Source organism: Saccoglossus kowalevskii, chromosome 5, assembly GCF_978046115.1.
Source record: "Saccoglossus kowalevskii chromosome 5, keSacKowa6.1, whole genome shotgun sequence".
In the NCBI taxonomy this organism is placed as follows: Eukaryota; Metazoa; Hemichordata; class Enteropneusta; family Harrimaniidae; genus Saccoglossus; species Saccoglossus kowalevskii.
In genome coordinates, this window is record NC_140645.1 from 4,090,070 (window position 1) to 4,112,675 (window position 22,606).

The window sequence follows — 22,606 nt, forward strand, 5'->3', positions numbered from 1 at the left end:
CGTGGTATTCCCAGCCGGTCTCCCATGCAAGTACTAACCACGCCAGATGCATCTTAACTTTAGTGATTGGACGAGAACTGGTGTATTCTGCAATGGTTTGGCAGTAGGCTGAATATTCGTCCGAATTGTATGTCATTTAATGCTTCGGCTAGGCAACAAATCCCGGGAAAAAGTTGGTATGTACGGTGAAATAAAAATGTTGATAAGCCTACTGCACGTGGTATTCCCAGCCGGTCTCCCATGCAAGTACTAACCATGCCCGATGCAGATTAACTTCAGTGATCGGACGAGAACTGGTGTATTCTACACTGGTTTGACAGAAGTCTGAATATTCGTCAGAATTAGATGTCGTTTAATGCTTCGACTAGGCAAAAAATCCCGGGGAAAAGTTAGTATGTACTATGGAATAAAAGTGTTGATGAGAAAACTGCACGTGGTATTCCCAGCAGGTCTCCCATGTAAGTACTAACCACGCCCGATGCAGCTTAACTTCAGCGATCGGACGAGAACTGGTGTATTCTGCAATGGTTTGGCAGTAGGCTGAATATTCGTCGGAATTGGATGTAATTTAATACTATGGCTAGGCAACAAATCCCGGGAAAAAGTTGGTATGTACGGTGAAATAAAATTGTTGATAAGCCTACTGCACGTAGTATTCCCAGCCGGTCTCCCATGCAAGTACTAACCATGCCCGATGCAGATTAACTTCAGTAATCGGACCTGAACTGGTGAAATCTGCTTTGGTTTGGCAGTAGGCTGAATATTCGTCGAAATTGGATGTCATTTAATGCTTCGGCTAGGCAAAAAATCATGGAAAAATTTTAGTATGTACGATGGAATAAAAATGTTCATCAGCCTACTGCACGTGGTATTCCCTGCCGGTCTCCCATCCAAGTACTAACCACGCCCGATGCAGCTTAACTTCAGTGATCGGACGAGAACTGGTGTATTCTGCAATGGTTTGGCAGTAGGCTGAATATTCCTCCGAATTGTATGTCATTTAATGCTTCGTCTAGGCAAAAAATCATGGGAAAAAGTTAGTATGTAATGTGGAATAAAAATGTTGATGAGCCTACTGCACGTGGTATTCCCAGCTGGTCTCCTGTGCAAGTACTAACCACGCCCGATGCGGCTTAACTTCAGTAATCGGACGAGAACTGGTGTATTCTGCAATGGTTTGGCAGTAGACTGAATATTTGTCAGAATTGGATGTAATTTAATACTTCGGCTAGGCAACAAATCCCGAGAAAAAGTTGGTATGTACGGTGGAATAAAAATGTTGATAAGCCTACTGCACGTGGTATTCCCAGCAGGTCTCCCATGCTAGTACTAACCATGCCCGATGCAGATTAACTTCAGTGATCAGACGAGAACTGGTGTATTCTGCATTGGTTTGGCAGTAGGCTGAATATTCGTCGCAATTGGATGTCATTTAATGCTTCGGCTAGGCAAAAATTCATGGAAAAAAGTTAGTATGTACGGTGGAATAAAAATGTTCATCAGCCTACTGCACGTGGTATTCCCAACTGATCTCCCATGCAAGTACTAAGCATGCCCAATGCAAATTAACTTCAGGTATCGGACGAGAGCTGGTGTATTCAGCATCGGTTTGGCAGTAGGCTGAATTTTCGTCCCAATTGGATGTCATTTAATGCTTCGGCTAGGCAAAAAATCATGGAAAATGTTAGTATGTACGATGGAATAAAAATGTTCATCAGCCTACTGCACGTGGTATTCCCAGCCGGTCTCCCATGCAAGTACAAACCACGCCCGATGCAACTTAACTTCAGTGATCGGACGAGAACTGGTGTATTCTGCAATGGGTTGGCAGTAGGCTGAATATTCGTCGGAATTGGATGTCGTTTAATGCTTCGGCTAGGCAAAAAATCCCGGGAAAAAGTTAGTATGTACGGTGGAATAAAAATATTGATGAGCCTACTGCACGTGGTATTCCCAGCCGGTCTCCCATGCAAGTACTAACCACGCCCGATGCAGCTTAACTTCAGTGATCGGACGAGAACTGGTGTATTCTGCAATGGTTTCGCAGTAGGCAGAATATTCGTCGGAATTGGATGTCATTTAATGCTACGGCTAGGCAAAAAAATCATAGGAAAAAGTTAGTATGTAATGTGGAATAAAAATGTTCATCAGCCTACTGCACGTGGTATTCCCAGCCAGTCTCCCATGCAAGTACTAACCACGCCCGATGCAGCTTAACTTCAGTGATCGGACGAGAACTGGTGTGTTCTGCAATGGTTTGGCAGTAGGCTAAATATTTGTCAGAATTGGATGTCGTTTAACGTTTCGGCTAGGCAAAAAATCCCGGGGAAAAGTTAGCATGTACGGTGGAATAAAAATGTTGATAAGCCTACTGCACGTGGTATTCCCAGCCGGTCTCCCATGCAAGTACTAACCACGCCCGATGCAGCTTAACTTCAGCGATCGGACGAGAACTGGTGTACTCTGCAATGGTTTGGCAGTAGGCTGAATATTTGTCGGAATTGGATGTAATTTAATACTTCGGCTAGGCAACAAATCCCGGGAAAAAGTTGGTATGTACGGTGAAATAAAAATGTTGATAAACCAACTGCACGTGGTATTCCCAGCCGGTCTCCCATGCAAGTACTAACCATGCCCGATGCAGATTAACTTCAGTGATCGGACGAGAACTGGTGTATTCTGCATTGGTTTGGCAGTAGGCTGAATATTCGTCGCAATTGGATGTCATTTAATGCTTCGGCTAGGCAAAAATTCATTGAAAAAAGTTAGTATGTACGGTGGAATAAAAATGTTCATCAGCCTACTGCACGTGGTATTCCCAACCGGTCTCCCATGCAAGTACTAACCACGCCCGATGCAGCTTAACTTCAGTGATCGGACGAGAACTGGTTTAATCTGCAATGGTTTGGCCGTAGGCTGAATACTCGTCGGAATTGCATGTAATTTAATACTTCGGCTAGGCAACAAATGCCGGGAAAAAGTTGGTATGTACGGTGGAATAAAAATGTTGATAAACCTACTGCACGTTGTATTCCCAACTGATCTCCCATGCAAGTACTAAGCATGCCCGATGAAGATTAACTTCAGTAATCGGACCTGAACTGGTGTACTCTGCTTTGGTTTGGCAGTAGGCTGAATATTCGTCGAAATTGGATGTCATTTAATGCTTCGGCTAAGCAAAAAATCATGGAAAAATTTTAGTATGTACGATGGAATAAAAATGTTCATCAGCCTACTGCACGTGGTATTCCCTGCCGGTCTCCCATCCAAGTACTAACCACGCCCGATGCAGCTTAACTTCAGTGATCGGACGAGAACTGGTGTATTCTGCAATGGTTTGGCAGTAGGCTGAATATTCGTCCGAATTGTAATGTCATTTAATGCTTCGTCTAGGCAAAAAATCATGGGAAAAAGTTAGTATGTAATGTGGAATAAAAATGTTGATGAGCCTACGGCACGTGGTATTCCCAGCTGGTCTCCTGTGCAAGTACTAACCACGCCCGATGCGGCTTAACTTCAGTAATCGGACGAGAACTGGTGTATTCTGCAATGGTTTGGCAGTAGACTGAATATTTGTCAGAATTGGATGTAATTTAATACTTCGGCTAGGCAACAAATCCCGAGAAAAAGTTGGTATGTACGGTGGAATAAAAATGTTGATAAGCCTACTGCACGTGGTATTCCCAGCAGGTCTCCCATGCTAGTACTAACCATGCCCGATGCAGATTAACTTCAGTGATCAGACGAGAACTGGTGTATTCTGCATTGGTTTGGCAGTAGGCTGAATATTCGTCGCAATTGGATGTCATTTAATGCTTCGGCTAGGCAAAAATTCATGGAAAAAAGTTAGTACGTACGGTGGTATAAAAATGTTGTTGAGCCTAATGCACGTGGTATTCCCAGCCGGTCTCCCATGCAAGTACTAACCACGCCAGATGCATCTTAACTTTAGTGATCGGACGAGAACTGGTGTATTCTGCAATGGTTTGGCAGTAGGCTGAATATTCGTCCGAATTGTATGTCATTTAATGCTTCGGCTAGGCAACAAATCCCGGGAAAAAGTTGGTATGTACGGTGAAATAAAAATGTTGATAAGTCTACTGCACGTGGTATTCCCAGCCGGTCTCCCATGCAAGTACTAACCATGCCCGATGCAGATTAACTTCAGTGATCGGACGAGAACTGGTGTATTCTACACTGGTTTGACAGAAGTCTGAATATTCGTCAGAATTAGATGTCGTTTAATGCTTCGACTAGGCAAAAAATCCCGGGGAAAAGTTAGTATGTACTATGGAATAAAAGTGTTGATGAGAAAACTGCACGTGGTATTCCCAGCAGGTCTCCCATGTAAGTACTAACCACGCCCGATGCAGCTTAACTTCAGCGATCGGACGAGAACTGGTGTACTCTGCAATGGTTTGGCAGTAGGCTGAATATTCGTCGGAATTGGATGTAATTTAATACTATGGCTAGGCAACAAATCCCGGGAAAAAGTTGGTATGTACGGTGAAATAAAATTGTTGATAAGCCTACTGCACGTGGTATTCCCAGCCGGTCTCCCATGCAAGTACTAACCATGCCCGATGCAGATTAACTTCAGTAATCGGACCTGAACTGGTGTACTCTGCTTTGGTTTGGCAGTAGGCTGAATATTCGTCGAAATTGGATGTCATTTAATGCTTCGGCTAGGCAAAAAATCATGGAAAAATTTTAGTATGTACGATGGAATAAAAATGTTCATCAGCCTACTGCACGTGGTATTCCCTGCCGGTCTCCCATCCAAGTACTAACCACGCCCGATGCAGCTTAACTTCAGTGATCGGACGAGAACTGGTGTATTCTGCAATGGTTTGGCAGTAGGCTGAATATTCTTCCGAATTGTATGTCATTTAATGCTTCGTCTAGGCAAAAAATCATGGGAAAAAGTTAGTATGTAATGTGGAATAAAAATGTTGATGAGCCTACTGCACGTGGTATTCCCAGCTGGTCTCCTGTGCAAGTACTAACCACGCCCGATGCGGCTTAACTTCAGTAATCGGACGAGAACTGGTGTATTCTGCAATGGTTTGGCAGTAGACTGAATATTTGTCAGAATTGGATGTAATTTAATACTTCGGCTAGGCAACAAATCCCGAGAAAAAGTTGGTATGTACGGTGGAATAAAAATGTTGATAAGCCTACTGCACGTGGTATTCCCAGCAGGTCTCCCATGCTAGTACTAACCATGCCCTATGCAGATTAACTTCAGTGATCAGACGAGAACTGGTGTATTCTGCATTGGTTTGGCAGTAGGCTGAATATTCGTCGCAATTGGATGTCATTTAATGCTTCGGCTAGGCAAAAATTCATGGAAAAAAGTTAGTATGTACAGTGGAATAAAAATGTTCATCAGCCTACTGCACGTGGTATTCCCAGCCGGTCTCCCATGCAAGTACTAACCACGCCCGATGCAGCTTAACTTCAGTGATCGGACGAGAACTGGTGTATTCTGCAATGGTTTCGCAGTAGGCAGAATATTCGTCGGAATTGGATGTCATTTAATGCTACGGCTAGGCAAAAAAATCATAGGAAAAAGTTAGTATGTAATGTGGAATAAAAATGTTCATCAGCCTACTGCACGTGGTATTCCCAGCCAGTCTCCCATGCAAGTACTAACCACGCCCGATGCAGCTTAACTTCAGCGATCGGACGAGAACTGGTGTACTCTGCAATGGTTTGGCAGTAGGCTGAATATTTGTCGGAATTGGATGTAATTTAATACTTCGGCTAGGCAACAAATCCCGGGAAAAAGTTGGTATGTACGGTGAAATAAAAATGTTGATAAACCAACTGCACGTGGTATTCCCAGCCGGTCTCCCATGCAAGTACTAACCATGCCCGATGCAGATTAACTTCAGTGATCGGACGAGAACTGGTGTATTCTGCATTGGTTTGGCAGTAGGCTGAATATTCGTCGCAATTGGATGTCATTTAATGCTTCGGCTAGGCAAAAATTCATTGAAAAAAGTTAGTATGTACGGTGGAATAAAAATGTTCATCAGCCTACTGCACGTGGTATTCCCAACCGGTCTCCCATGCAAGTACTAACCACGCCCGATGCAGCTTAACTTCAGTGATCGGACGAGAACTGGTTTAATCTGCAATGGTTTGGCCGTAGGCTGAATACTCGTCGGAATTGCATGTAATTTAATACTTCGGCTAGGCAACAAATGCCGGGAAAAAGTTGGTATGTACGGTGGAATAAAAATGTTGATAAACCTACTGCACGTTGTATTCCCAACTGATCTCCCATGCAAGTACTAAGCATGCCCGATGCAGATTAACTTCAGTAATCGGACCTGAACTGGTGTACTCTGCTTTGGTTTGGCAGTAGGCTGAATATTCGTCGAAATTGGATGTCATTTAATGCTTCGGCTAGGCAAAAAATCATGGAAAAATTTTAGTATGTACGATGGAATAAAAATGTTCATCAGCCTACTGCACGTGGTATTCCCTGCCGGTCTCCCATCCAAGTACTAACCACGCCCGATGCAGCTTAACTTCAGTAATCGGACGAGAACTGGTGTATTCTGCAATGGTTTGGCAGTAGGCTGAATATTCGTCCGAATTGTATGTCATTTAATGCTTCGTCTAGGCAAAAAATCATGGGAAAAAGTTAGTATGTAATGTGGAATAAAAATGTTGATGAGCCTACGGCACGTGGTATTCCCAGCTGGTCTCCTGTGCAAGTACTAACCACGCCCGATGCGGCTTAACTTCAGTAATCGGACGAGAACTGGTGTATTCTGCAATGGTTTGGCAGTAGACTGAATATTTGTCAGAATTGGATGTAATTTAATACTTCGGCTAGGCAACAAATCCCGAGAAAAAGTTGGTATGTACGGTGGAATAAAAATGTTGATAAGCCTACTGCACGTGGTATTCCCAGCAGGTCTCCCATGCTAGTACTAACCATGCCCGATGCAGATTAACTTCAGTGATCAGACGAGAACTGGTGTGTTCTGCATTGGTTTGGCAGTAGGCTGAATATTCGTCGCAATTGGATGTCATTTAATGCTTCGGCTAGGCAAAAATTCATGGAAAAAAGTTAGTATGTACGGTGGAATAAAAATGTTCATCAGCCTACTGCACGTGGTATTCCCAGCCGGTCTCCCATGCAAGTACTAACCACGCCCGATGCAGCTTAACTTCAGTGATCGGACGAGAACTGGTGTATTCTGCAATGGTTTGGCCGTAGGCTGAATACTCGTCGGAATTGGATGTAATTTAATACTTCGGCTAGGCAACAAATGCCGGGAAAAAGTTGGTATGTACGGTGGAATAAAAATGTTGATAAACCTACTGCACGTTGTATTCCCAAATGATCTCCCATGCAAGTACTAAGCATGCCCAATGCAAATTAACTTCAGGTAACGGACGAGAGCTGGTGTATTCAGCATTGGTTTGGCAGTAGGCTGAATTTTCGTCGCAATTGGATGTCATTTAATGCTTCGGCTAGGCAAAAAATCATGGAAAATGTTAGTATGTACGATGGAATAAAAATGTTCATCAGCCTACTGCACGTGGTATTCCCAGCCAGTCTCCCATGCAAGTACTAACCACGCCCGATGCAGCTTAACTTCAGTGATCGGACGAGAACAGGTGTATTCAGCAATGGTTTGGCAGTAGGCAGAGTATTCGTCGGAATTGGATGTCATTTAATGCTACGGCTAGGCAAAAAAATCATAGGAAAAAGTTAGTATGTAATGTGGAATAAAAATGTTCATCAGCCTACTGCACGTGGTATTCCCAGCCAGTCTCCCATGCAAGTACTAACCACGCCCGATGCAGCTTAACTTCAGTGATCGGACGAGAACTGGTGTGTTCTGCAATGGTTTGGCAGTAGGCTGAATATTTGTCAGAATTGGATGTCGTTTAACGTTTCGGCTAGGCAAAAAATCCCGGGGAAAAGTTAGCATGTACGGTGGAATAAAAATGTTGATAAGCCTACTGCACGTGGTATTCCCAGCCAGTCTCCCATGCAAGTACTAACCACGCCCGATGCAGCTTAACTTCACCGATCAGACGAGAACTGGTGTACTCTGCAATGGTTTGGCTGTAGGCTGAATATTTGTCGGAATTGGATGTAATTTAATACTTCGGCTAGGCAACAAATCCCGGGAAAAAGTTGGTATGTACGGTGAAATAAAAATGTTGATAAGCCAACTGCACGTGGTATTCCCAGCCGGTCTCCCATGCAAGTACTAACCATGCCCGATGCAGATTAACTTCAGTGATCGGACGAGAACTGGCGTATTCGGCATTGGTTTAGCAGTAGGCTGAATATTCGACGCAATTGGATGTCATTTAATGCTTCGGCTAGGCGAAAATTCATGGAAAAAAGTTAGTATGTACGGTGGAATAAAAATGTTCATCAGCCTACTGCACGTGGTATTCCCAACTGATCTCCCACGCAAGTACTAAGCATGCCCGATGCATATTAACTTCAGGTATCGGACGAGAGCTGGTGTATTCAGCATCGGTTTGGCAGTAGGCTGAATTTTCGTCGCAATTGGATGTCATTTAATGCTTCGGCTAGGCAAAAAATCATGGAAAAAGTTAGTATGTACGATGGAATAAAAATGTTCATCAGCCTACTGCACGTGGTATTCCCAGCCAGTCTCCCATGCAAGTACTAACCACGCCCGATGCAGCTTAACTTCAGTGATCGGACGAGAACAGGTGTATTCTGCAATGGTTTGGCAGTAGGCAGAATATTCATCGGAATTGGATGTCATTTAATGCTACGGCTAGGCAAAAAAATCATAGGAAATAGTTAGTATGTAATGTGGAATAAAAATGTTGATGAGCCTACTGCACGTCGTATTCCCAGCCGGTCTCTCATGCATGTACTAACCACGCCCGGTGCAGCTTAACTTCAGGGATCGGACGAGAACTGTGTGTTCTGCAATGGTTTGGCAGTAGGCTGAATATTTGTCAGAATTGGATGTCGTTTAACGTTTGGGCTAGGCAAAAAATCTCGGGGAAAAGTTAGCATGTACGGTGGAATAAAAATGTTGATAAGCCTACTGCACGTGGTATTCCCAGCCAGTCTTCCATGCAAGTACTAACCACGCCCGATGCAGCTTAACTTCAGCGATCGGACGAGAACTTGTGTACTCTGCAATGGTTTGGCAGTAGGCTGAATATTTGTCGGAATTGGATGTAATTTAATACTTCGGCTAGGCAACAAATCCCGGGAAAAAGTTGGTATATACGGTGAAATAAAAATGTTGATAAGCCAACTGCACGTGGTATTCCCAGCCGGTCTCCCATGCAAGTACTAACCATGCCCGATGCAGATTAACTTCAGTGATCGGACGAGAACTGGTGTATTCTACACTGGTTTGACAGAAGTCTGAATATTCGTCAGAATTAGATGTCGTTTAATGCTTCGACTAGGCAAAAAATCCCGGGAAAAAGTTAGTATGTACTATGGAATAAAAATGTTGATGAGAAAACTGCACGTGGTATTCCCAGAAGGTCTCCCATGTAAGTACTAACCACGCCCAATGCAGCTTAACTTCAGCGATCGGACGAGAACTGGTGTACTCTGCAATGGTTTGGCAGTAGGCTGAATATTCGTCGGAATTGGATGTAATTTAATACTTCGGCTAGGCAACAAATCCCAGGAAAAAGTTGGTATGTACGGTGAAATAAAAATGTTGATAAGCCTACTGCACGTGGTATTCCCAGCCGGTCTCCCATGCAAGTACTAACCATGCCCGATGCAGCTTAACTTCAGTGATCGGACGAGAACTGGTGTATTCTGCAATGGTTTGGCAGTAGGCTGAATATTCGTCCTAATTGTATGTCATTTAATGCTTCGTCTAGGCAAAAAATCATGGGAAAAAGTTAGCATGTAATGTGGAATAAAAATGTTGATGAGCCTGCTGCACGAGGTATTCCCAGCCAGTCTCCCGTGCAAGTACTAACCACGCCCGATGCGGCTTAGCTTCAGTGATCGGACGAGAACTGGTGTATTCTGCAATGGTTTGGCAGTAGACTGAATATTTGTCAGAATTGGATGTAATTTAATACTTCGGCTAGGCAACAAATCCCGGGAAAAAGTTGGTATGTACGGTGGAATAAAAATGTTGATAAGCCTACTGCACGTGGTATTCCCAGCAGGTCTCCTATGCTAGTACTAACCATGCCCGATGCAGATTAACTTCAGTGATCAGACGAGAACTTGTGTATTCTGCATTGGTTTGGCAGTAGGCTGAATATTCGTCGCAATTGGATGTCATTTAATGCTTCGGCTAGGCAAAAATTCATGGAAAAAAGTTAGTATGTACGGTGGAATAAAAATGTTCATCAGCCTACTGCACGTGGTATTCCCAGCCGGTCTCCCATGCAAGTACTAACCACGCCCGATGCAGCTTAACTTCAGTGATCGGACGAGAACTGGTGTATTCTGCAATGGTTTGGCCGTAGGCTGAATACTCGTCGGAATTGGATGTAATTTAATACTTCGGCTAGGCAACAAATGCCGGGAAAAAGTTGGTATGTACGGTGGAATAAAAATGTTGATAAACCTACTGCACGTTGTATTCCCAACTGATCTCCCATGCAAGTACTAAGCATGCCCAATGCAAATTAACTTCAGGTATCGGACGAGAGCTGGTGTATTCAGCATCGGTTTGGCAGTAGGCTGAATTTTCGTCGCAATTGGATGTCATTTAATGCTTCGGCTAGGCAAAAAATCATGGAAAATGTTAGTATGTACGATGGAATAAAAATGTTCATCAGCCTACTGCACGTGGTATTCCCAGCCAGTCTCCCATGCAAGTACTAACCACGCCCGATGCAGCTTAACTTCAGTGATCGGACAAGAACAGGTGTATTCTGCAATGGTTTGGCAGTAGGCAGAATATTCGTCGGAATTGGATGTCATTTAATGCTACGGCTAGGCAAAAAAATCATAGGAAAAAGTTAGTATGTAATGTGGAATAAAAATGTTCATCAGCCTACTGCACGTGGTATTCCCAGCCCATGCAAGTACTAACCACGCCCGATGCAGCTTAACTTCAGTGATCGGACGAGAACTGGTGTGTTCTGCAATGGTTTGGCAGTAGGCTGAATATTTGTCAGAATTGGATGTCGTTTAACGTTTCGGCTAGGCAAAAAATCCCGGGGAAAAGTTAGCATGTACGGTGGAATAAAAATGTTGATAAGCCTACTGCACGTGGTATTCCCAGCCGGTCTTCCATGCAAGTACTAACCACGCCCGATGCAGCTTAACTTCAGCGATCGGACGAGAACTGGTGTACTCTGCAATGGTTTGGCAGTAGGCTGAATATTTGTCGGAATTGGATGTAATTTAATACTTCGGCTAGGCAACAAATCCCGGGAAAAAGTTGGTATGTACGGTGAAATAAAAATGTTGATAAGCCAACTGCACGTGGTATTCCCAGCCGGTCTCCCATGCAAGTACTAACCATGCCCGATGCAGATTAACTTCAGTGATCGGACGAGAACTGGTGTATTCTGCATTGGTTTGGCAGTAGGCTGAATATTCGTCGCAATTGGATGTCATTTAATGCTTCGGCTAGGCAAAAAATCATGGAAAAATTTAGTATGTACGATGGAATAAAAATGTTCATCAGCCTACTGCACGTGGTATTCCCAGCCAGTCTCCCATGCAAGTACTAACCACGCCCGATGCAGCTTAACTTCAGTGATCGGACGAGAACAGGTGTATTCTGCAATGGTTTGGCAGTAGGCAGAATATTCATCGGAATTGGATGTCATTTAATGCTACGGCTAGGCAAAAAAATCATAGGAAATAGTTAGTATGTAATGTGGACTAAAAATGTTGATGAGCCTACTGCACGTCGTATTCCCAGCCGGTCTCTCATGCATGTACTAACCACGCCCGGTGCAGCTAAACTTCAGGGATCGGACGAGAACTGTGTGTTCTGCAATGGTTTGGCAGTAGGCTGAATATTTGTCAGAATTGGATGTCGTTTAACGTTTCGGCTAGGCAAAAAATCCCGGGGAAAAGTTAGCATGTACGGTGGAATAAAAATGTTGATAAGCCTACTGCACGTGGTATTCCCAGCCGGTCTTCCATGCAAGTACTAACCACGCCCGATGCAGCTTAACTTCAGCGATCGGACGAGAACTTGTGTACTCTGCAATGGTTTGGCAGTAGGCTGAATATTTGTCGGAATTGGATGTAATTTAATACTTCGGCTAGGCAACAAATCACGGGAAAAAGTTGGTATATACGGTGAAATAAAAATGTTGATAAGCCAACTGCACGTGGTATTCCCAGCCGGTCTCCCATGCAAGTACTAACCATGCCCGATGCAGATTAACTTCAGTGATCGGACGAGAACTTGTGTACTCTGCAATGGTTTGGCAGTAGGCTGAATATTTGTCGGAATTGGATGTAATTTAATACTTCGGCTAGGCAACAAATCCCGGGAAAAAGTTGGTATATACGGTGAAATAAAAATGTTGATAAGCCAACTGCACGTGGTATTCCCAGCCGGTCTCCCATGCAAGTACTAACCATGCCCGATGCAGATTAACTTCAGTGATCGGACGAGAACTGGTGTATTCTACACTGGTTTGACAGAAGTCTGAATATTCGTCAGAATTAGATGTCGTTTAATGCTTCGACTAGGCAAAAAATCCCGGGAAAAAGTTAGTATGTACTATGGAATAAAAATGTTGATGAGAAAACTGCACGTGGTATTCCCAGAAGGTCTCCCATGTAAGTACTAACCACGCCCGATGCAGCTTAACTTCAGCGATCGGACGAGAACTGGTGTACTCTGCAATGGTTTGGCAGTAGGCTGAATATTCGTCGGAATTGGATGTAATTTAATACTTCGGCTAGGCAACAAATCCCAGGAAAAATTTGGTATGTACGGTGAAATAAAAATGTTGATAAGCCTACTGCACGTGGTATTCCCAGCCGGTCTCCCATGCAAGTACTAACCATGTCCGATGCAGCTTAACTTCAGTGATCGGACGAGAACTGGTGTATTCTGCAATGGTTTGGCAGTAGGCTGAATATTCGTCCTAATTGTATGTCATTTAATGCTTCGTCTAGGCAAAAAATCATGGGAAAAAGTTAGCATGTAATGTGGAATAAAAATGTTGATGAGCCTGCTGCACGAGGTATTCCCAGCCGGTCTCCCGTGCAAGTACTAACCACGCCCGATGCGGCTTAGCTTCAGTGATCGGACGAGAACTGGTGTATTCTGCAATGGTTTGGCAGTAGACTGAATATTTGTCAGAATTGGATGTAATTTAATACTTCGGCTAGGCAACAAATCCCGGGAAAAAGTTGGTATGTACGGTGGAATAAAAATGTTGATAAGCCTACTGCACGTGGTATTCCCAGCAGGTCTCCCATGCTAGTACTAACCATGCCCTATGCAGATTAACTTCAGTGATCAGACGAGAACTGGTGTATTCTGCATTGGTTTGGCAGTAGGCTGAATATTCGTCGCAATTGGATGTCATTTAATGCTTCGGCTAGGCAAAAATTCATGGAAAAAAGTTAGCATGTACGGTGGAATAAAAATGTTCATCAGCCTACTGCACGTGGTATTCCCAGCCGGTCTCCCATGCAAGTACTAACCATGCCCGATGCAGCTTAACTTCAGTGATCGGACGAGAACTGGTGTATTCTGCAATGGTTTGGCAGTAGGCTGAATATTCGTCCTAATTGTATGTCATTTAATGCTTCGTCTAGGCAAAAAATCATGGGAAAAAGTTAGCATGTAATGTGGAATAAAAATGTTGATGAGCCTACTGCACGTGGTATTCCCAGCCGGTCTCCCATGCAAGTACTAACCATGCCCGATGCAGCTTAACTTCAGTGATCGGACGAGAACTGGTGTATTCTGCAATGGTTTGGCAGTAGGCTGAATATTCGTCCTAATTGTATGTCATTTAATGCTTCGTCTAGGCAAAAAATAATGGGAAAAAGTTAGCATGTAATGTGGAATAAAAATGTTGATGAGCCTACTGCACGTGGTATTCCCAGCCGGTCTCCCGTGCAAGTACTAACCACGCCCGATGCGGCTTAGCTTCAGTGATCGGACGAGAACTGGTGTATTCTGCAATGGTTTGGCAGTAGGCTGAACATTTGTCAGAATTGGATGTAATTTAATACTTCTGCTAGGCAACAAATCCCGGGAAAAAGTTGGTATGTACGGTGGAATAAAAATGTTGATGAGCGTACTGCACGTGGTATTCCCAGCCGGTCTCACATCCAAGTACTAACCACGCCCGATGCAGCTTAACTTCAGTGATCGGACGAGAACGGGTGTATTCTGCAATGGTTTAGCAGTAGGCTGAATATTCGTCGGAATTGGATGTAACTTAATACTTCAGCTAGGCAAAAAATCCCGGGAAAAATTTAGTCTGTACGGTGGAATAAAAATGTTGATGAGAATAATGCACGTGGTATTCCCAGCCGGTCTCCCATGCAAGTAGTAACCACGCTCGATGCAGCTTAACTTCAGTGATCGGACGAGAACTGGTGTATTTTGCAATGGCTTGGCAGTAGGCTGAATGTTCGTCCGAATTGTATGTCGTTTAATGCTTCGGCTATGCAAACAATCCCGGGAAAATGTTAGTATGTACGGTGGAATAAAAATGTTGATGAGCCTAATGCACGTAGTATTCCCAGCCGGTCTCCCATGCAAGTACTAACCACGCCGGATGCAGCTTAACTTCAGTGATCGGACGAGAACTTGTGTATTCTGCAATGGTTTGGCAGTAGGCTGGATATTCGTCGGAATTGGATGTCATTAAATGCTTCTGCTAGGCAAAAAATCATGGGAAAAAGTTAGTATGTACGGTGGAATAAAAATGTTGATAAGCCTACTGCACGTGGTATTCCCAGCAGGTCTCTCATGCTAGTACTAACCACGCCCGATGCAGCTTAACTTCATTGATCGGACGAGAACTGGTGTATTCTGAAATGTTTTGGCAGTAGGCTGAATATTCATCGGAATTGGATGTCATTTAATGCTTCGGCTAAGCAAAAAATCTCGGGAAAATGTTAGTAAGTAATGTGGAATAAAAATGTTGATGAGCGTACTGCACATGGTATTCCCAGCCGGTCTCACATCCAAGTACTAACCACGCCCGATGCAGCTTAACTTCAGTGATTGGACGAGAACGGGTGTATTCTGCAATGGTTTGGCAGTAGGCTGAATATTTGTCGGAATTGGATGTAATTTAATACTTCGGCTAGGCAAAAAATCCCGGGAAAAGTTAGTACGTACGGTGGTATAAAAATGTTGTTGAGCCTAATGCACGTGGTATTCCCAGCCGGTCTCCCATGCAAGTACTAAGCACGCCAGATGCATCTTAACTTTAGTGATTGGACGAGAACTGGTGTATTCTGCAATGGTTTGGCAGTAGGCTGAATATTCGTCCGAATTGTATGTCATTTAATGCTTCGGCTAGGCAACAAATCCCGAAAAAAAGTTGGTATGTACGGTGAAATAAAAATGTTGATAAGCCTACTGCACGTGGTATTCCCAGCCGGTCTCCCATGCAAGTACTAACCATGCCCGATGCAGATTAACTTCAGTGATCGGACGAGAACTGGTGTATTCTACACTGGTTTGACAGAAGTCTGAATATTCGTCAGAATTAGATGTCGTTTAATGCTTCGACTAGGCAAAAAATCCCGGGGAAAAGTTAGTATGTACTATGGAATAAAAGTGTTGATGAGAAAACTGCACGTGGTATTCCCAGCAGGTCTCCCATGTAAGTACTAACCACGCCCGATGCAGCTTAACTTCAGCGATCGGACGAGAACTGGTGTATTCTGCAATGGTTTGGCAGTAGGCTGAATATTCGTCGGAATTGGATGTAATTTAATACTATGGCTAGGCAACAAATCCCGGGAAAAAGTTGGTATGTACGGTGAAATAAAATTGTTGATGAGCCTACTGCACGTAGTATTCCCAGCCGGTCTCCCATGCAAGTACTAACCATGCCCGATGCAGATTAACTTCAGTAATCGGACCTGAACTGGTGAAATCTGCTTTGGTTTGGCAGTAGGCTGAATATTCGTCGAAATTGGATGTCATTTAATGCTTCGGCTAGGCAAAAAATCATGGAAAAATTTTAGTATGTACGATGGAATAAAAATGTTCATCAGCCTACTGCACGTGGTATTCCCTGCCGGTCTCCCATCCAAGTACTAACCACGCCCGATGCAGCTTAACTTCAGTGATCGGACGAAAACTGGTGTATTCTGCAATGGTTTGGCAGTAGGCTGAATATTCCTCCGAATTGTATGTCATTTAATGCTTCGTCTAGGCAAAAAATCATGGGAAAAAGTTAGTATGTAATGTGGAATAAAAATGTTGATGAGCCTACTGCACGTGGTATTCCCAGCTGGTCTCCTGTGCAAGTACTAACCACGCCCGATGCGGCTTAACTTCAGTAATCGGACGAGAACTGGTGTATTCTGCAATGGTTTGGCAGTAGACTGAATATTTGTCAGAATTGGATGTAATTTAATACTTCGGCTAGGCAACAAATCCCGAGAAAAAGTTGGTATGTACGGTGGAATAAAAATGTTGATAAGCCTACTGCACGTGGTATTCCCAGCAGGTCTCCCATGCTAGTACTAACCATGCCCGATGCAGATTAACTTCAGTGATCAGACGAGAACTGGTGTATTCTGCATTGGTTTGGCAGTAGGCTGAATATTCGTCGCAATTGGATGTCATTTAATGCTTCGGCTAGGCAAAAATTCATGGAAAAAAGTTAGTATGTACGGTGGAATAAAAATGTTCATCAGCCTACTGCACGTGGTATTCCCAACTGATCTCCCATGCAAGTACTAAGCATGCCCAATGCAAATTAACTTCAGGTATCGGACGAGAGCTGGTGTATTCAGCATCGGTTTGGCAGTAGGCTGAATTTTCGTCCCAATTGGATGTCATTTAATGCTTCGGCTAGGCAAAAAATCATGGAAAATGTTAGTATGTACGATGGAATAAAAATGTTCATCAGCCTACTGCACGTGGTATTCCCAGCCAGTCTCCCATGCAAGTACTAACCACGCCCGATGCAGCTTAACTTCAGTGATCGGACGAGAACAGGTGTATTCTGCAATGGTTTGGCAGTAGGCAGAATATTCGTCGGAATTGGATGTCATTTAATGCTATGGCTAGGCAAAAAAATCATAGGAAAAAGTTAGTATGTAATGTGGAATAAAACCGTTCATCAGCCTACTGCACGTGGTATTCCCAGCCAGTCTCCCATGCAAGTACTAACCACGCCCGATGCAGCTTAACTTCAGTGATCGGACGAGAACTGGTGTGTTCTGCAATGGTTTAGCAGTAGGCTGAATATTTGTCAGAATTGGATGTCGTTTAACGTTTCGGCTAGGCAAAAAATTCCGGGGAAAAGTTAGCATGTACGGTGGAATAAAAATGTTGATAAGCCTACTGCACGTGGTATTCCCAGCCGGTCTTCCATGCAAGTACTAACCACGCCCGATGCAGCTTAACTTCAGCGATCGGACGAGAACTGGTGTACTCTGCAATGGTTTGGCAGTAGGCTGAATATTTGTCGGAATTGGATGTAATTTAATACTTCGGCTAGCCAACAAATCCCGGGAAAAAGTTGGTATGTACGGTGAAATAAAAATGTTGATAAGCCAACTGCACGTGGTATTCCCAGCCGGTCTCCCATGCAAGTACTAACCAAGCCCGATGCAGATTAACTTCAGTGATAGGACGAGAACTGGTGTATTCTGCATTGGTTTGGCAGTAGGCTGAATATTCGTCGCAATTGGATGTCATTTAATGCTTCGGCTAGGCAAAAATTCATGGAAAAAAGTTAGTATGTACGGTGGAATAAAAATGTTCATCAGCCTACTGCACGTGGTATTCCCAGCCGGTCTCCCATGCAAGTACTAACCATGCCCGATGCAGCTTAACTTCAGTGATCGGACGAGAACTGGTGTATTCTGCAATGGTTTGGCAGTAGGCTGAATATTCGTCCTAATTGTATGTCATTTAATGCTTCGTCTAGGCAAAAAATCATGGGAAAAAGTTAGCATGTAATGTGGAATAAAAATGTTGATGAGCCTACTGCACGTGGTATTCCCAGCCGGTCTCCCGTGCAAGTACTAACCACGCCCGATGCGGCTTAGCTTCAGTGATCGGACGAGAACTGGTGTATTCTGCAATGGTTTGGCAGTAGGCTGAACATTTGTCAGAATTGGATGTAATTTAATACTTCTGCTAGGCAACAAATCCCGGGAAAAAGTTGGTATGTACGGTGGAATAAAAATGTTGATGAGCGTACTGCACGTGGTATTCCCAGCCGGTCTCACATCCAAGTACTAACCACGCCCGATGCAGCTTAACTTCAGTGATCGGACGAGAACGGGTGTATTCTGCAATGGTTTAGCAGTAGGCTGAATATTCGTCGGAATTGGATGTAACTTAATACTTCAGCTAGGCAAAAAATCCCGGGAAAAATTTAGTCTGTATGGTGGAATAAAAATGTTGATGAGACTAATGCACGTGGTATTCCCAGCCGGTCTCCCATGCAAGTAGTAACCACGCTCGATGCAGCTTAACTTCAGTGATCGGACGAGAACTGGTGTATTTTGCAATGGCTTGGCAGTAGGCTGAATGTTCGTCCGAATTGTATGTCGTTTAATGCTTCGGCTATGCAAACAATCCCGGGAAAATGTTAGTATGTACGGTGGAATAAAAATGTTGATGAGCCTAATGCACGTAGTATTCCCAGCCGGTCTCCCATGCAAGTACTAACCACGCCGGATGCAGCTTAACTTCAGTGATCGGACGAGAACTTGTGTATTCTGCAATGGTTTGGCAGTAGGCTGAATATTCGTCGGAATTGGATGTCATTAAATGCTTCTGCTAGGCAAAAAATCATGGGAAAAAGTTAGTATGTACGGTGGAATAAAAATGTTGATAAGCCTACTGCACGTGGTATTCCCAGCAGGTCTCTCATGCTAGTACTAACCACGCCCGATGCAGCTTAACTTCATTGATCGGACGAGAACTGGTGTATTCTGAAATGTTTTGGCAGTAGGCTGAATATTCATCGGAATTGGATGTCATTTAATGCTTCGGCTAAGCAAAAAATCTCGGGAAAATGTTAGTAAGTAATGTGGAATAAAAATGTTGATGAGCGTACTGCACATGGTATTCCCAGCCGGTCTCACATCCAAGTACTAACCACGCCCGATGCAGCTTAACTTCAGTGATTGGACGAGAACGGGTGTATTCTGCAATGGTTTGGCAGTAGGCTGAATATTCCTCCGAATTGTATGTCATTTAATGCTTCGTCTAGGCAAAAAATCATGGGAAAAAGTTAGTATGTAATGTGGAATAAAAATGTTGATGAGCCTACTGCACGTGGTATTCCCAGCTGGTCTCCTGTGCAAGTACTAACCACGCCCGATGCGGCTTAACTTCAGTAATCGGACGAGAACTGGTGTATTCTGCAATGGTTTGGCAGTAGACTGAATATTTGTCAGAATTGGATGTAATTTAATACTTCGGCTAGGCAACAAATCCCGAGAAAAAGTTGGTATGTACGGTGGAATAAAAATGTTGATAAGCCTACTGCACGTGGTATTCCCAGCAGGTCTCCCATGCTAGTACTAACCATGCCCGATGCAGATTAACTTCAGTGATCAGACGAGAACTGGTGTATTCTGCATTGGTTTGGCAGTAGGCTGAATATTCGTCGCAATTGGATGTCACTTAATGCTTCGGCTAGGCAAAAATTCATGGAAAAAAGTTAGTATGTACGGTGGAATAAAAATGTTCATCAGCCTACTGCACGTGGTATTCCCAACTGATCTCCCATGCAAGTACTAAGCATGCCCAATGCAAATTAACTTCAGGTATCGGACGAGAGCTGGTGTATTCTGCAATGGTTTCGCAGTAGGCAGAATATTCGTCGGAATTGGATGTCATTTAATGCTACGGCTAGGCAAAAAAATCATAGGAAAAAGTTAGTATGTAATGTCGAATAAAAATGTTCATCAGCCTACTGCACGTGGTATTCCCAGCCAGTCTCCCATGCAAGTACTAACCACGCCCGATGCAGCTTAACTTCAGTGATCGGACGAGAACTGGTGTGTTCTGCAATGGTTTGGCAGTAGGCTAAATATTTGTCAGAATTGGATGTCGTTTAACGTTTCGGCTAGGCAAAAAATCCCGGGGAAAAGTTAGCATGTACGGTGGAATAAAAATGTTGATAAGCCTACTGCACGTGGTATTCCCAGCCGGTCTCCCATGCAAGTACTAACCACGCCCGATGCAGCTTAACTTCAGCGATCGGACGAGAACTGGTGTACTCTGCAATGGTTTGGCAGTAGGCTGAATATTTGTCGGAATTGGATGTAATTTAATACTTCGGCTAGGCAACAAATCCCGGGAAAAAGTTGGTATGTACGGTGAAATAAAAATGTTGATAAACCAACTGCACGTGGTATTCCCAGCCGGTCTCCCATGCAAGTACTAACCATGCCCGATGCAGATTAACTTCAGTGATCGGACGAGAACTGGTGTATTCTGCATTGGTTTGGCAGTAGGCTGAATATTCGTCGCAATTGGATGTCATTTAATGCTTCGGCTAGGCAAAAATTCATTGAAAAAAGTTAGTATGTACGGTGGAATAAAAATGTTCATCAGCCTACTGCACGTGGTATTCCCAACCGGTCTCCCATGCAAGTACTAACCACGCCCGATGCAGCTTAACTTCAGTGATCGGACGAGAACTGGTTTAATCTGCAATGGTTTGGCCGTAGGCTGAATACTCGTCGGAATTGCATGTAATTTAATACTTCGGCTAGGCAACAAATGCCGGGAAAAAGTTGGTATGTACGGTGGAATAAAAATGTTGATAAACCTACTGCACGTTGTATTCCCAACTGATCTCCCATGCAAGTACTAAGCATGCCCGATGCAGATTAACTTCAGTAATCGGACCTGAACTGGTGTACTCTGCTTTGGTTTGGCAGTAGGCTGAATATTCGTCGAAATTGGATGTCATTTAATGCTTCGGCTAGGCAAAAAATCATGGAAAAATTTTAGTATGTACGATGGAATAAAAATGTTCATCAGCCTACTGCACGTGGTATTCCCTGCCGGTCTCCCATCCAAGTACTAACCACGCCCGATGCAGCTTAACTTCAGTGATCGGATGAGAACTGGTGTATTCTGCAATGGTTTGGCAGTAGGCTGAATATTCGTCCGAATTGTATGTCATTTAATGCTTCGTCTAGGCAAAAAATCATGGGAAAAAGTTAGTATGTAATGTGGAATAAAAATGTTGATGAGCCTACGGCACGTGGTATTCCCAGCTGGTCTCCTGTGCAAGTACTAACCACGCCCGATGCGGCTTAACTTCAGTAATCGGACGAGAACTGGTGTATTCTGCAATGGTTTGGCAGTAGACTGAATATTTGTCAGAATTGGATGTAATTTAATACTTCGGCTAGGCAACAAATCCCGAGAAAAAGTTGGTATGTACGGTGGAATAAAAATGTTGATAAGCCTACTGCACGTGGTATTCCCAGCAGGTCTCCCATGCTAGTACTAAAGATGCCCGATGCAGATTAACTTCAGTGATCAGACGAGAACTGGTGTATTCTGCATTGGTTTGGCAGTAGGCTGAATATTCGTCGCAATTGGATGTCATTTAATGCTTCGGCTAGGCAAAAATTCATGGAAAAAAGTTAGTACGTACGGTGGTATAAAAATGTTGTTGAGCCTAATGCACGTGGTATTCCCAGCCGGTCTCCCATGCAAGTACTAACCACGCCAGATGCGGCTTAGCTTCAGTGATCGGACGAGAACTGGTGTATTCTGCAATGGTTTGGCAGTAGGCTGAACATTTGTCCGAATTGTATGTCATTTAATGCTTCGGCTAGGCAACAAATCCCGGGAAAAAGTTGGTATGTACGGTGAAATAAAAATGTTGATAAGCCTACTGCACGTGGTATTCCCAGCCGGTCTCCCATGCAAGTACTAACCATGCCCGATGCAGATTAACTTCAGTGATCGGACGAGAACTGGTGTATTCTACACTGGTTTGACAGAAGTCTGAATATTCGTCAGAATTAGATGTCGTTTAATGCTTCGACTAGGCAAAAAATCCCGGGGAAAAGTTAGTATGTACTATGGAATAAAAGTGTTGATGAGAAAACTGCACGTGGTATTCCCAGCAGGTCTCCCATGTAAGTACTAACCACGCCCGATGCAGCTTAACTTCAGCGATCGGACGAGAACTGGTGAACTCTGCAATGGTTTGGCAGTAGGCTGAATATTCGTCGGAATTGGATGTAATTTAATACTATGGCTAGGCAACAAATCCCGGGAAAAAGTTGGTATGTACGGTGAAATAAAATTGTTGATAAGCCTACTGCACGTGGTATTCCCAGCCGGTCTCCCATGCAAGTACTAACCATGCCCGATGCAGATTAACTTCAGTAATCGGACCTGAACTGGTGTACTCTGCTTTGGTTTGGCAGTAGGCTGAATATTCGTCGAAATTGGATGTCATTTAATGCTTCGGC

The 22,606-nt window shown here is 43.8% G+C and overlaps 4 non-coding genes and 84 pseudogenes across 4 annotated transcripts; all 88 read right to left on the minus strand.

Moving 5' to 3' along the window:
- Nucleotides 1–205: 205 nt before the first annotated feature.
- On the minus strand, nt 206–325 carry LOC146743540 (5S ribosomal RNA; annotated as a pseudogene).
- Nucleotides 326–421: 96 nt separating this feature from the next.
- On the minus strand, nt 422–541 carry LOC146743541 (5S ribosomal RNA; annotated as a pseudogene).
- Nucleotides 542–853: 312 nt separating this feature from the next.
- On the minus strand, nt 854–973 carry LOC146743542 (5S ribosomal RNA). Its single transcript, XR_014929611.1, has one exon. It is a non-coding gene; the product is annotated as a 5S ribosomal RNA (ribosomal RNA).
- A 96-nt stretch (nt 974–1,069) lies between these two features.
- Nucleotides 1,070–1,189, minus strand: LOC146743543 (5S ribosomal RNA; annotated as a pseudogene).
- Nucleotides 1,190–1,285: 96 nt separating this feature from the next.
- Nucleotides 1,286–1,405, minus strand: LOC146743544 (5S ribosomal RNA; annotated as a pseudogene).
- A 311-nt stretch (nt 1,406–1,716) lies between these two features.
- LOC146743545 (5S ribosomal RNA) lies at nt 1,717–1,836 on the minus strand (annotated as a pseudogene).
- Nucleotides 1,837–1,932: 96 nt separating this feature from the next.
- LOC146743546 (5S ribosomal RNA) lies at nt 1,933–2,052 on the minus strand (annotated as a pseudogene).
- A 97-nt stretch (nt 2,053–2,149) lies between these two features.
- Nucleotides 2,150–2,269, minus strand: LOC146743547 (5S ribosomal RNA; annotated as a pseudogene).
- Nucleotides 2,270–2,365: 96 nt separating this feature from the next.
- On the minus strand, nt 2,366–2,485 carry LOC146743548 (5S ribosomal RNA; annotated as a pseudogene).
- Nucleotides 2,486–2,581: 96 nt separating this feature from the next.
- Nucleotides 2,582–2,701, minus strand: LOC146743549 (5S ribosomal RNA; annotated as a pseudogene).
- A 96-nt stretch (nt 2,702–2,797) lies between these two features.
- On the minus strand, nt 2,798–2,917 carry LOC146743550 (5S ribosomal RNA; annotated as a pseudogene).
- Nucleotides 2,918–3,229: 312 nt separating this feature from the next.
- LOC146743551 (5S ribosomal RNA) lies at nt 3,230–3,349 on the minus strand. Its single transcript, XR_014929612.1, has one exon. It is a non-coding gene; the product is annotated as a 5S ribosomal RNA (ribosomal RNA).
- A 97-nt stretch (nt 3,350–3,446) lies between these two features.
- Nucleotides 3,447–3,566, minus strand: LOC146743552 (5S ribosomal RNA; annotated as a pseudogene).
- A 96-nt stretch (nt 3,567–3,662) lies between these two features.
- LOC146743553 (5S ribosomal RNA) lies at nt 3,663–3,782 on the minus strand (annotated as a pseudogene).
- Nucleotides 3,783–3,878: 96 nt separating this feature from the next.
- Nucleotides 3,879–3,998, minus strand: LOC146743554 (5S ribosomal RNA; annotated as a pseudogene).
- A 96-nt stretch (nt 3,999–4,094) lies between these two features.
- On the minus strand, nt 4,095–4,214 carry LOC146743555 (5S ribosomal RNA; annotated as a pseudogene).
- Nucleotides 4,215–4,310: 96 nt separating this feature from the next.
- Nucleotides 4,311–4,430, minus strand: LOC146743556 (5S ribosomal RNA; annotated as a pseudogene).
- A 96-nt stretch (nt 4,431–4,526) lies between these two features.
- Nucleotides 4,527–4,646, minus strand: LOC146743557 (5S ribosomal RNA; annotated as a pseudogene).
- Nucleotides 4,647–4,742: 96 nt separating this feature from the next.
- Nucleotides 4,743–4,862, minus strand: LOC146743558 (5S ribosomal RNA). The gene has a single exon (XR_014929614.1). It is a non-coding gene; the product is annotated as a 5S ribosomal RNA (ribosomal RNA).
- A 96-nt stretch (nt 4,863–4,958) lies between these two features.
- LOC146743559 (5S ribosomal RNA) lies at nt 4,959–5,078 on the minus strand (annotated as a pseudogene).
- Nucleotides 5,079–5,174: 96 nt separating this feature from the next.
- On the minus strand, nt 5,175–5,294 carry LOC146743560 (5S ribosomal RNA; annotated as a pseudogene).
- Nucleotides 5,295–5,390: 96 nt separating this feature from the next.
- On the minus strand, nt 5,391–5,510 carry LOC146743561 (5S ribosomal RNA; annotated as a pseudogene).
- A 97-nt stretch (nt 5,511–5,607) lies between these two features.
- Nucleotides 5,608–5,727, minus strand: LOC146743562 (5S ribosomal RNA; annotated as a pseudogene).
- Nucleotides 5,728–5,823: 96 nt separating this feature from the next.
- On the minus strand, nt 5,824–5,943 carry LOC146743563 (5S ribosomal RNA; annotated as a pseudogene).
- Nucleotides 5,944–6,039: 96 nt separating this feature from the next.
- On the minus strand, nt 6,040–6,159 carry LOC146743564 (5S ribosomal RNA; annotated as a pseudogene).
- A 312-nt stretch (nt 6,160–6,471) lies between these two features.
- Nucleotides 6,472–6,591, minus strand: LOC146743565 (5S ribosomal RNA; annotated as a pseudogene).
- Nucleotides 6,592–6,687: 96 nt separating this feature from the next.
- On the minus strand, nt 6,688–6,807 carry LOC146743566 (5S ribosomal RNA; annotated as a pseudogene).
- A 96-nt stretch (nt 6,808–6,903) lies between these two features.
- On the minus strand, nt 6,904–7,023 carry LOC146743567 (5S ribosomal RNA; annotated as a pseudogene).
- A 96-nt stretch (nt 7,024–7,119) lies between these two features.
- LOC146743568 (5S ribosomal RNA) lies at nt 7,120–7,239 on the minus strand (annotated as a pseudogene).
- A 311-nt stretch (nt 7,240–7,550) lies between these two features.
- LOC146743569 (5S ribosomal RNA) lies at nt 7,551–7,670 on the minus strand (annotated as a pseudogene).
- Nucleotides 7,671–7,767: 97 nt separating this feature from the next.
- LOC146743570 (5S ribosomal RNA) lies at nt 7,768–7,887 on the minus strand (annotated as a pseudogene).
- Nucleotides 7,888–7,983: 96 nt separating this feature from the next.
- Nucleotides 7,984–8,103, minus strand: LOC146743571 (5S ribosomal RNA; annotated as a pseudogene).
- A 96-nt stretch (nt 8,104–8,199) lies between these two features.
- On the minus strand, nt 8,200–8,319 carry LOC146743572 (5S ribosomal RNA; annotated as a pseudogene).
- A 311-nt stretch (nt 8,320–8,630) lies between these two features.
- Nucleotides 8,631–8,750, minus strand: LOC146743573 (5S ribosomal RNA; annotated as a pseudogene).
- Nucleotides 8,751–9,062: 312 nt separating this feature from the next.
- On the minus strand, nt 9,063–9,182 carry LOC146743574 (5S ribosomal RNA; annotated as a pseudogene).
- A 96-nt stretch (nt 9,183–9,278) lies between these two features.
- LOC146743575 (5S ribosomal RNA) lies at nt 9,279–9,398 on the minus strand (annotated as a pseudogene).
- A 96-nt stretch (nt 9,399–9,494) lies between these two features.
- LOC146743576 (5S ribosomal RNA) lies at nt 9,495–9,614 on the minus strand (annotated as a pseudogene).
- Nucleotides 9,615–9,710: 96 nt separating this feature from the next.
- LOC146743577 (5S ribosomal RNA) lies at nt 9,711–9,830 on the minus strand (annotated as a pseudogene).
- Nucleotides 9,831–9,926: 96 nt separating this feature from the next.
- LOC146743578 (5S ribosomal RNA) lies at nt 9,927–10,046 on the minus strand (annotated as a pseudogene).
- Nucleotides 10,047–10,142: 96 nt separating this feature from the next.
- LOC146743579 (5S ribosomal RNA) lies at nt 10,143–10,262 on the minus strand (annotated as a pseudogene).
- A 96-nt stretch (nt 10,263–10,358) lies between these two features.
- LOC146743580 (5S ribosomal RNA) lies at nt 10,359–10,478 on the minus strand (annotated as a pseudogene).
- A 311-nt stretch (nt 10,479–10,789) lies between these two features.
- Nucleotides 10,790–10,909, minus strand: LOC146743581 (5S ribosomal RNA; annotated as a pseudogene).
- A 97-nt stretch (nt 10,910–11,006) lies between these two features.
- Nucleotides 11,007–11,119, minus strand: LOC146743582 (5S ribosomal RNA; annotated as a pseudogene).
- A 96-nt stretch (nt 11,120–11,215) lies between these two features.
- Nucleotides 11,216–11,335, minus strand: LOC146743583 (5S ribosomal RNA; annotated as a pseudogene).
- Nucleotides 11,336–11,431: 96 nt separating this feature from the next.
- Nucleotides 11,432–11,551, minus strand: LOC146743584 (5S ribosomal RNA; annotated as a pseudogene).
- Nucleotides 11,552–11,646: 95 nt separating this feature from the next.
- Nucleotides 11,647–11,766, minus strand: LOC146743585 (5S ribosomal RNA; annotated as a pseudogene).
- Nucleotides 11,767–12,078: 312 nt separating this feature from the next.
- Nucleotides 12,079–12,198, minus strand: LOC146743586 (5S ribosomal RNA; annotated as a pseudogene).
- A 96-nt stretch (nt 12,199–12,294) lies between these two features.
- On the minus strand, nt 12,295–12,414 carry LOC146743587 (5S ribosomal RNA; annotated as a pseudogene).
- Nucleotides 12,415–12,510: 96 nt separating this feature from the next.
- Nucleotides 12,511–12,630, minus strand: LOC146743588 (5S ribosomal RNA; annotated as a pseudogene).
- A 96-nt stretch (nt 12,631–12,726) lies between these two features.
- On the minus strand, nt 12,727–12,846 carry LOC146743589 (5S ribosomal RNA; annotated as a pseudogene).
- A 96-nt stretch (nt 12,847–12,942) lies between these two features.
- Nucleotides 12,943–13,062, minus strand: LOC146743590 (5S ribosomal RNA; annotated as a pseudogene).
- A 96-nt stretch (nt 13,063–13,158) lies between these two features.
- LOC146743591 (5S ribosomal RNA) lies at nt 13,159–13,278 on the minus strand (annotated as a pseudogene).
- Nucleotides 13,279–13,374: 96 nt separating this feature from the next.
- LOC146743592 (5S ribosomal RNA) lies at nt 13,375–13,494 on the minus strand (annotated as a pseudogene).
- A 96-nt stretch (nt 13,495–13,590) lies between these two features.
- Nucleotides 13,591–13,710, minus strand: LOC146743593 (5S ribosomal RNA; annotated as a pseudogene).
- Nucleotides 13,711–13,806: 96 nt separating this feature from the next.
- LOC146743594 (5S ribosomal RNA) lies at nt 13,807–13,926 on the minus strand (annotated as a pseudogene).
- A 96-nt stretch (nt 13,927–14,022) lies between these two features.
- LOC146743595 (5S ribosomal RNA) lies at nt 14,023–14,142 on the minus strand (annotated as a pseudogene).
- A 96-nt stretch (nt 14,143–14,238) lies between these two features.
- LOC146743596 (5S ribosomal RNA) lies at nt 14,239–14,358 on the minus strand (annotated as a pseudogene).
- Nucleotides 14,359–14,670: 312 nt separating this feature from the next.
- On the minus strand, nt 14,671–14,790 carry LOC146743597 (5S ribosomal RNA; annotated as a pseudogene).
- Nucleotides 14,791–14,886: 96 nt separating this feature from the next.
- On the minus strand, nt 14,887–15,006 carry LOC146743598 (5S ribosomal RNA; annotated as a pseudogene).
- A 96-nt stretch (nt 15,007–15,102) lies between these two features.
- On the minus strand, nt 15,103–15,222 carry LOC146743599 (5S ribosomal RNA; annotated as a pseudogene).
- Nucleotides 15,223–15,533: 311 nt separating this feature from the next.
- Nucleotides 15,534–15,653, minus strand: LOC146743600 (5S ribosomal RNA; annotated as a pseudogene).
- A 96-nt stretch (nt 15,654–15,749) lies between these two features.
- Nucleotides 15,750–15,869, minus strand: LOC146743601 (5S ribosomal RNA; annotated as a pseudogene).
- A 312-nt stretch (nt 15,870–16,181) lies between these two features.
- On the minus strand, nt 16,182–16,301 carry LOC146743602 (5S ribosomal RNA; annotated as a pseudogene).
- Nucleotides 16,302–16,397: 96 nt separating this feature from the next.
- On the minus strand, nt 16,398–16,517 carry LOC146743603 (5S ribosomal RNA; annotated as a pseudogene).
- A 96-nt stretch (nt 16,518–16,613) lies between these two features.
- On the minus strand, nt 16,614–16,733 carry LOC146743604 (5S ribosomal RNA; annotated as a pseudogene).
- Nucleotides 16,734–17,044: 311 nt separating this feature from the next.
- LOC146743605 (5S ribosomal RNA) lies at nt 17,045–17,164 on the minus strand (annotated as a pseudogene).
- A 97-nt stretch (nt 17,165–17,261) lies between these two features.
- Nucleotides 17,262–17,381, minus strand: LOC146743606 (5S ribosomal RNA; annotated as a pseudogene).
- Nucleotides 17,382–17,477: 96 nt separating this feature from the next.
- Nucleotides 17,478–17,597, minus strand: LOC146743607 (5S ribosomal RNA; annotated as a pseudogene).
- Nucleotides 17,598–17,693: 96 nt separating this feature from the next.
- LOC146743608 (5S ribosomal RNA) lies at nt 17,694–17,813 on the minus strand (annotated as a pseudogene).
- Nucleotides 17,814–17,909: 96 nt separating this feature from the next.
- On the minus strand, nt 17,910–18,029 carry LOC146743609 (5S ribosomal RNA; annotated as a pseudogene).
- A 96-nt stretch (nt 18,030–18,125) lies between these two features.
- LOC146743610 (5S ribosomal RNA) lies at nt 18,126–18,245 on the minus strand (annotated as a pseudogene).
- Nucleotides 18,246–18,341: 96 nt separating this feature from the next.
- Nucleotides 18,342–18,461, minus strand: LOC146743611 (5S ribosomal RNA; annotated as a pseudogene).
- Nucleotides 18,462–18,773: 312 nt separating this feature from the next.
- Nucleotides 18,774–18,893, minus strand: LOC146743612 (5S ribosomal RNA; annotated as a pseudogene).
- Nucleotides 18,894–18,989: 96 nt separating this feature from the next.
- LOC146743613 (5S ribosomal RNA) lies at nt 18,990–19,109 on the minus strand (annotated as a pseudogene).
- A 96-nt stretch (nt 19,110–19,205) lies between these two features.
- LOC146743614 (5S ribosomal RNA) lies at nt 19,206–19,325 on the minus strand (annotated as a pseudogene).
- Nucleotides 19,326–19,421: 96 nt separating this feature from the next.
- LOC146743615 (5S ribosomal RNA) lies at nt 19,422–19,541 on the minus strand (annotated as a pseudogene).
- Nucleotides 19,542–19,637: 96 nt separating this feature from the next.
- LOC146743616 (5S ribosomal RNA) lies at nt 19,638–19,757 on the minus strand (annotated as a pseudogene).
- A 313-nt stretch (nt 19,758–20,070) lies between these two features.
- Nucleotides 20,071–20,190, minus strand: LOC146743617 (5S ribosomal RNA; annotated as a pseudogene).
- A 96-nt stretch (nt 20,191–20,286) lies between these two features.
- On the minus strand, nt 20,287–20,406 carry LOC146743618 (5S ribosomal RNA; annotated as a pseudogene).
- A 96-nt stretch (nt 20,407–20,502) lies between these two features.
- LOC146743619 (5S ribosomal RNA) lies at nt 20,503–20,622 on the minus strand (annotated as a pseudogene).
- Nucleotides 20,623–20,718: 96 nt separating this feature from the next.
- LOC146743620 (5S ribosomal RNA) lies at nt 20,719–20,838 on the minus strand (annotated as a pseudogene).
- A 312-nt stretch (nt 20,839–21,150) lies between these two features.
- On the minus strand, nt 21,151–21,270 carry LOC146743621 (5S ribosomal RNA). Its single transcript, XR_014929597.1, has one exon. It is a non-coding gene; the product is annotated as a 5S ribosomal RNA (ribosomal RNA).
- Nucleotides 21,271–21,366: 96 nt separating this feature from the next.
- Nucleotides 21,367–21,486, minus strand: LOC146743622 (5S ribosomal RNA; annotated as a pseudogene).
- A 96-nt stretch (nt 21,487–21,582) lies between these two features.
- On the minus strand, nt 21,583–21,702 carry LOC146743623 (5S ribosomal RNA; annotated as a pseudogene).
- Nucleotides 21,703–21,798: 96 nt separating this feature from the next.
- On the minus strand, nt 21,799–21,918 carry LOC146743624 (5S ribosomal RNA; annotated as a pseudogene).
- Nucleotides 21,919–22,014: 96 nt separating this feature from the next.
- LOC146743625 (5S ribosomal RNA) lies at nt 22,015–22,134 on the minus strand (annotated as a pseudogene).
- Nucleotides 22,135–22,230: 96 nt separating this feature from the next.
- On the minus strand, nt 22,231–22,350 carry LOC146743626 (5S ribosomal RNA; annotated as a pseudogene).
- A 96-nt stretch (nt 22,351–22,446) lies between these two features.
- On the minus strand, nt 22,447–22,566 carry LOC146743627 (5S ribosomal RNA; annotated as a pseudogene).
- Between the last annotated feature and the right edge of the window lie 40 nt (nt 22,567–22,606).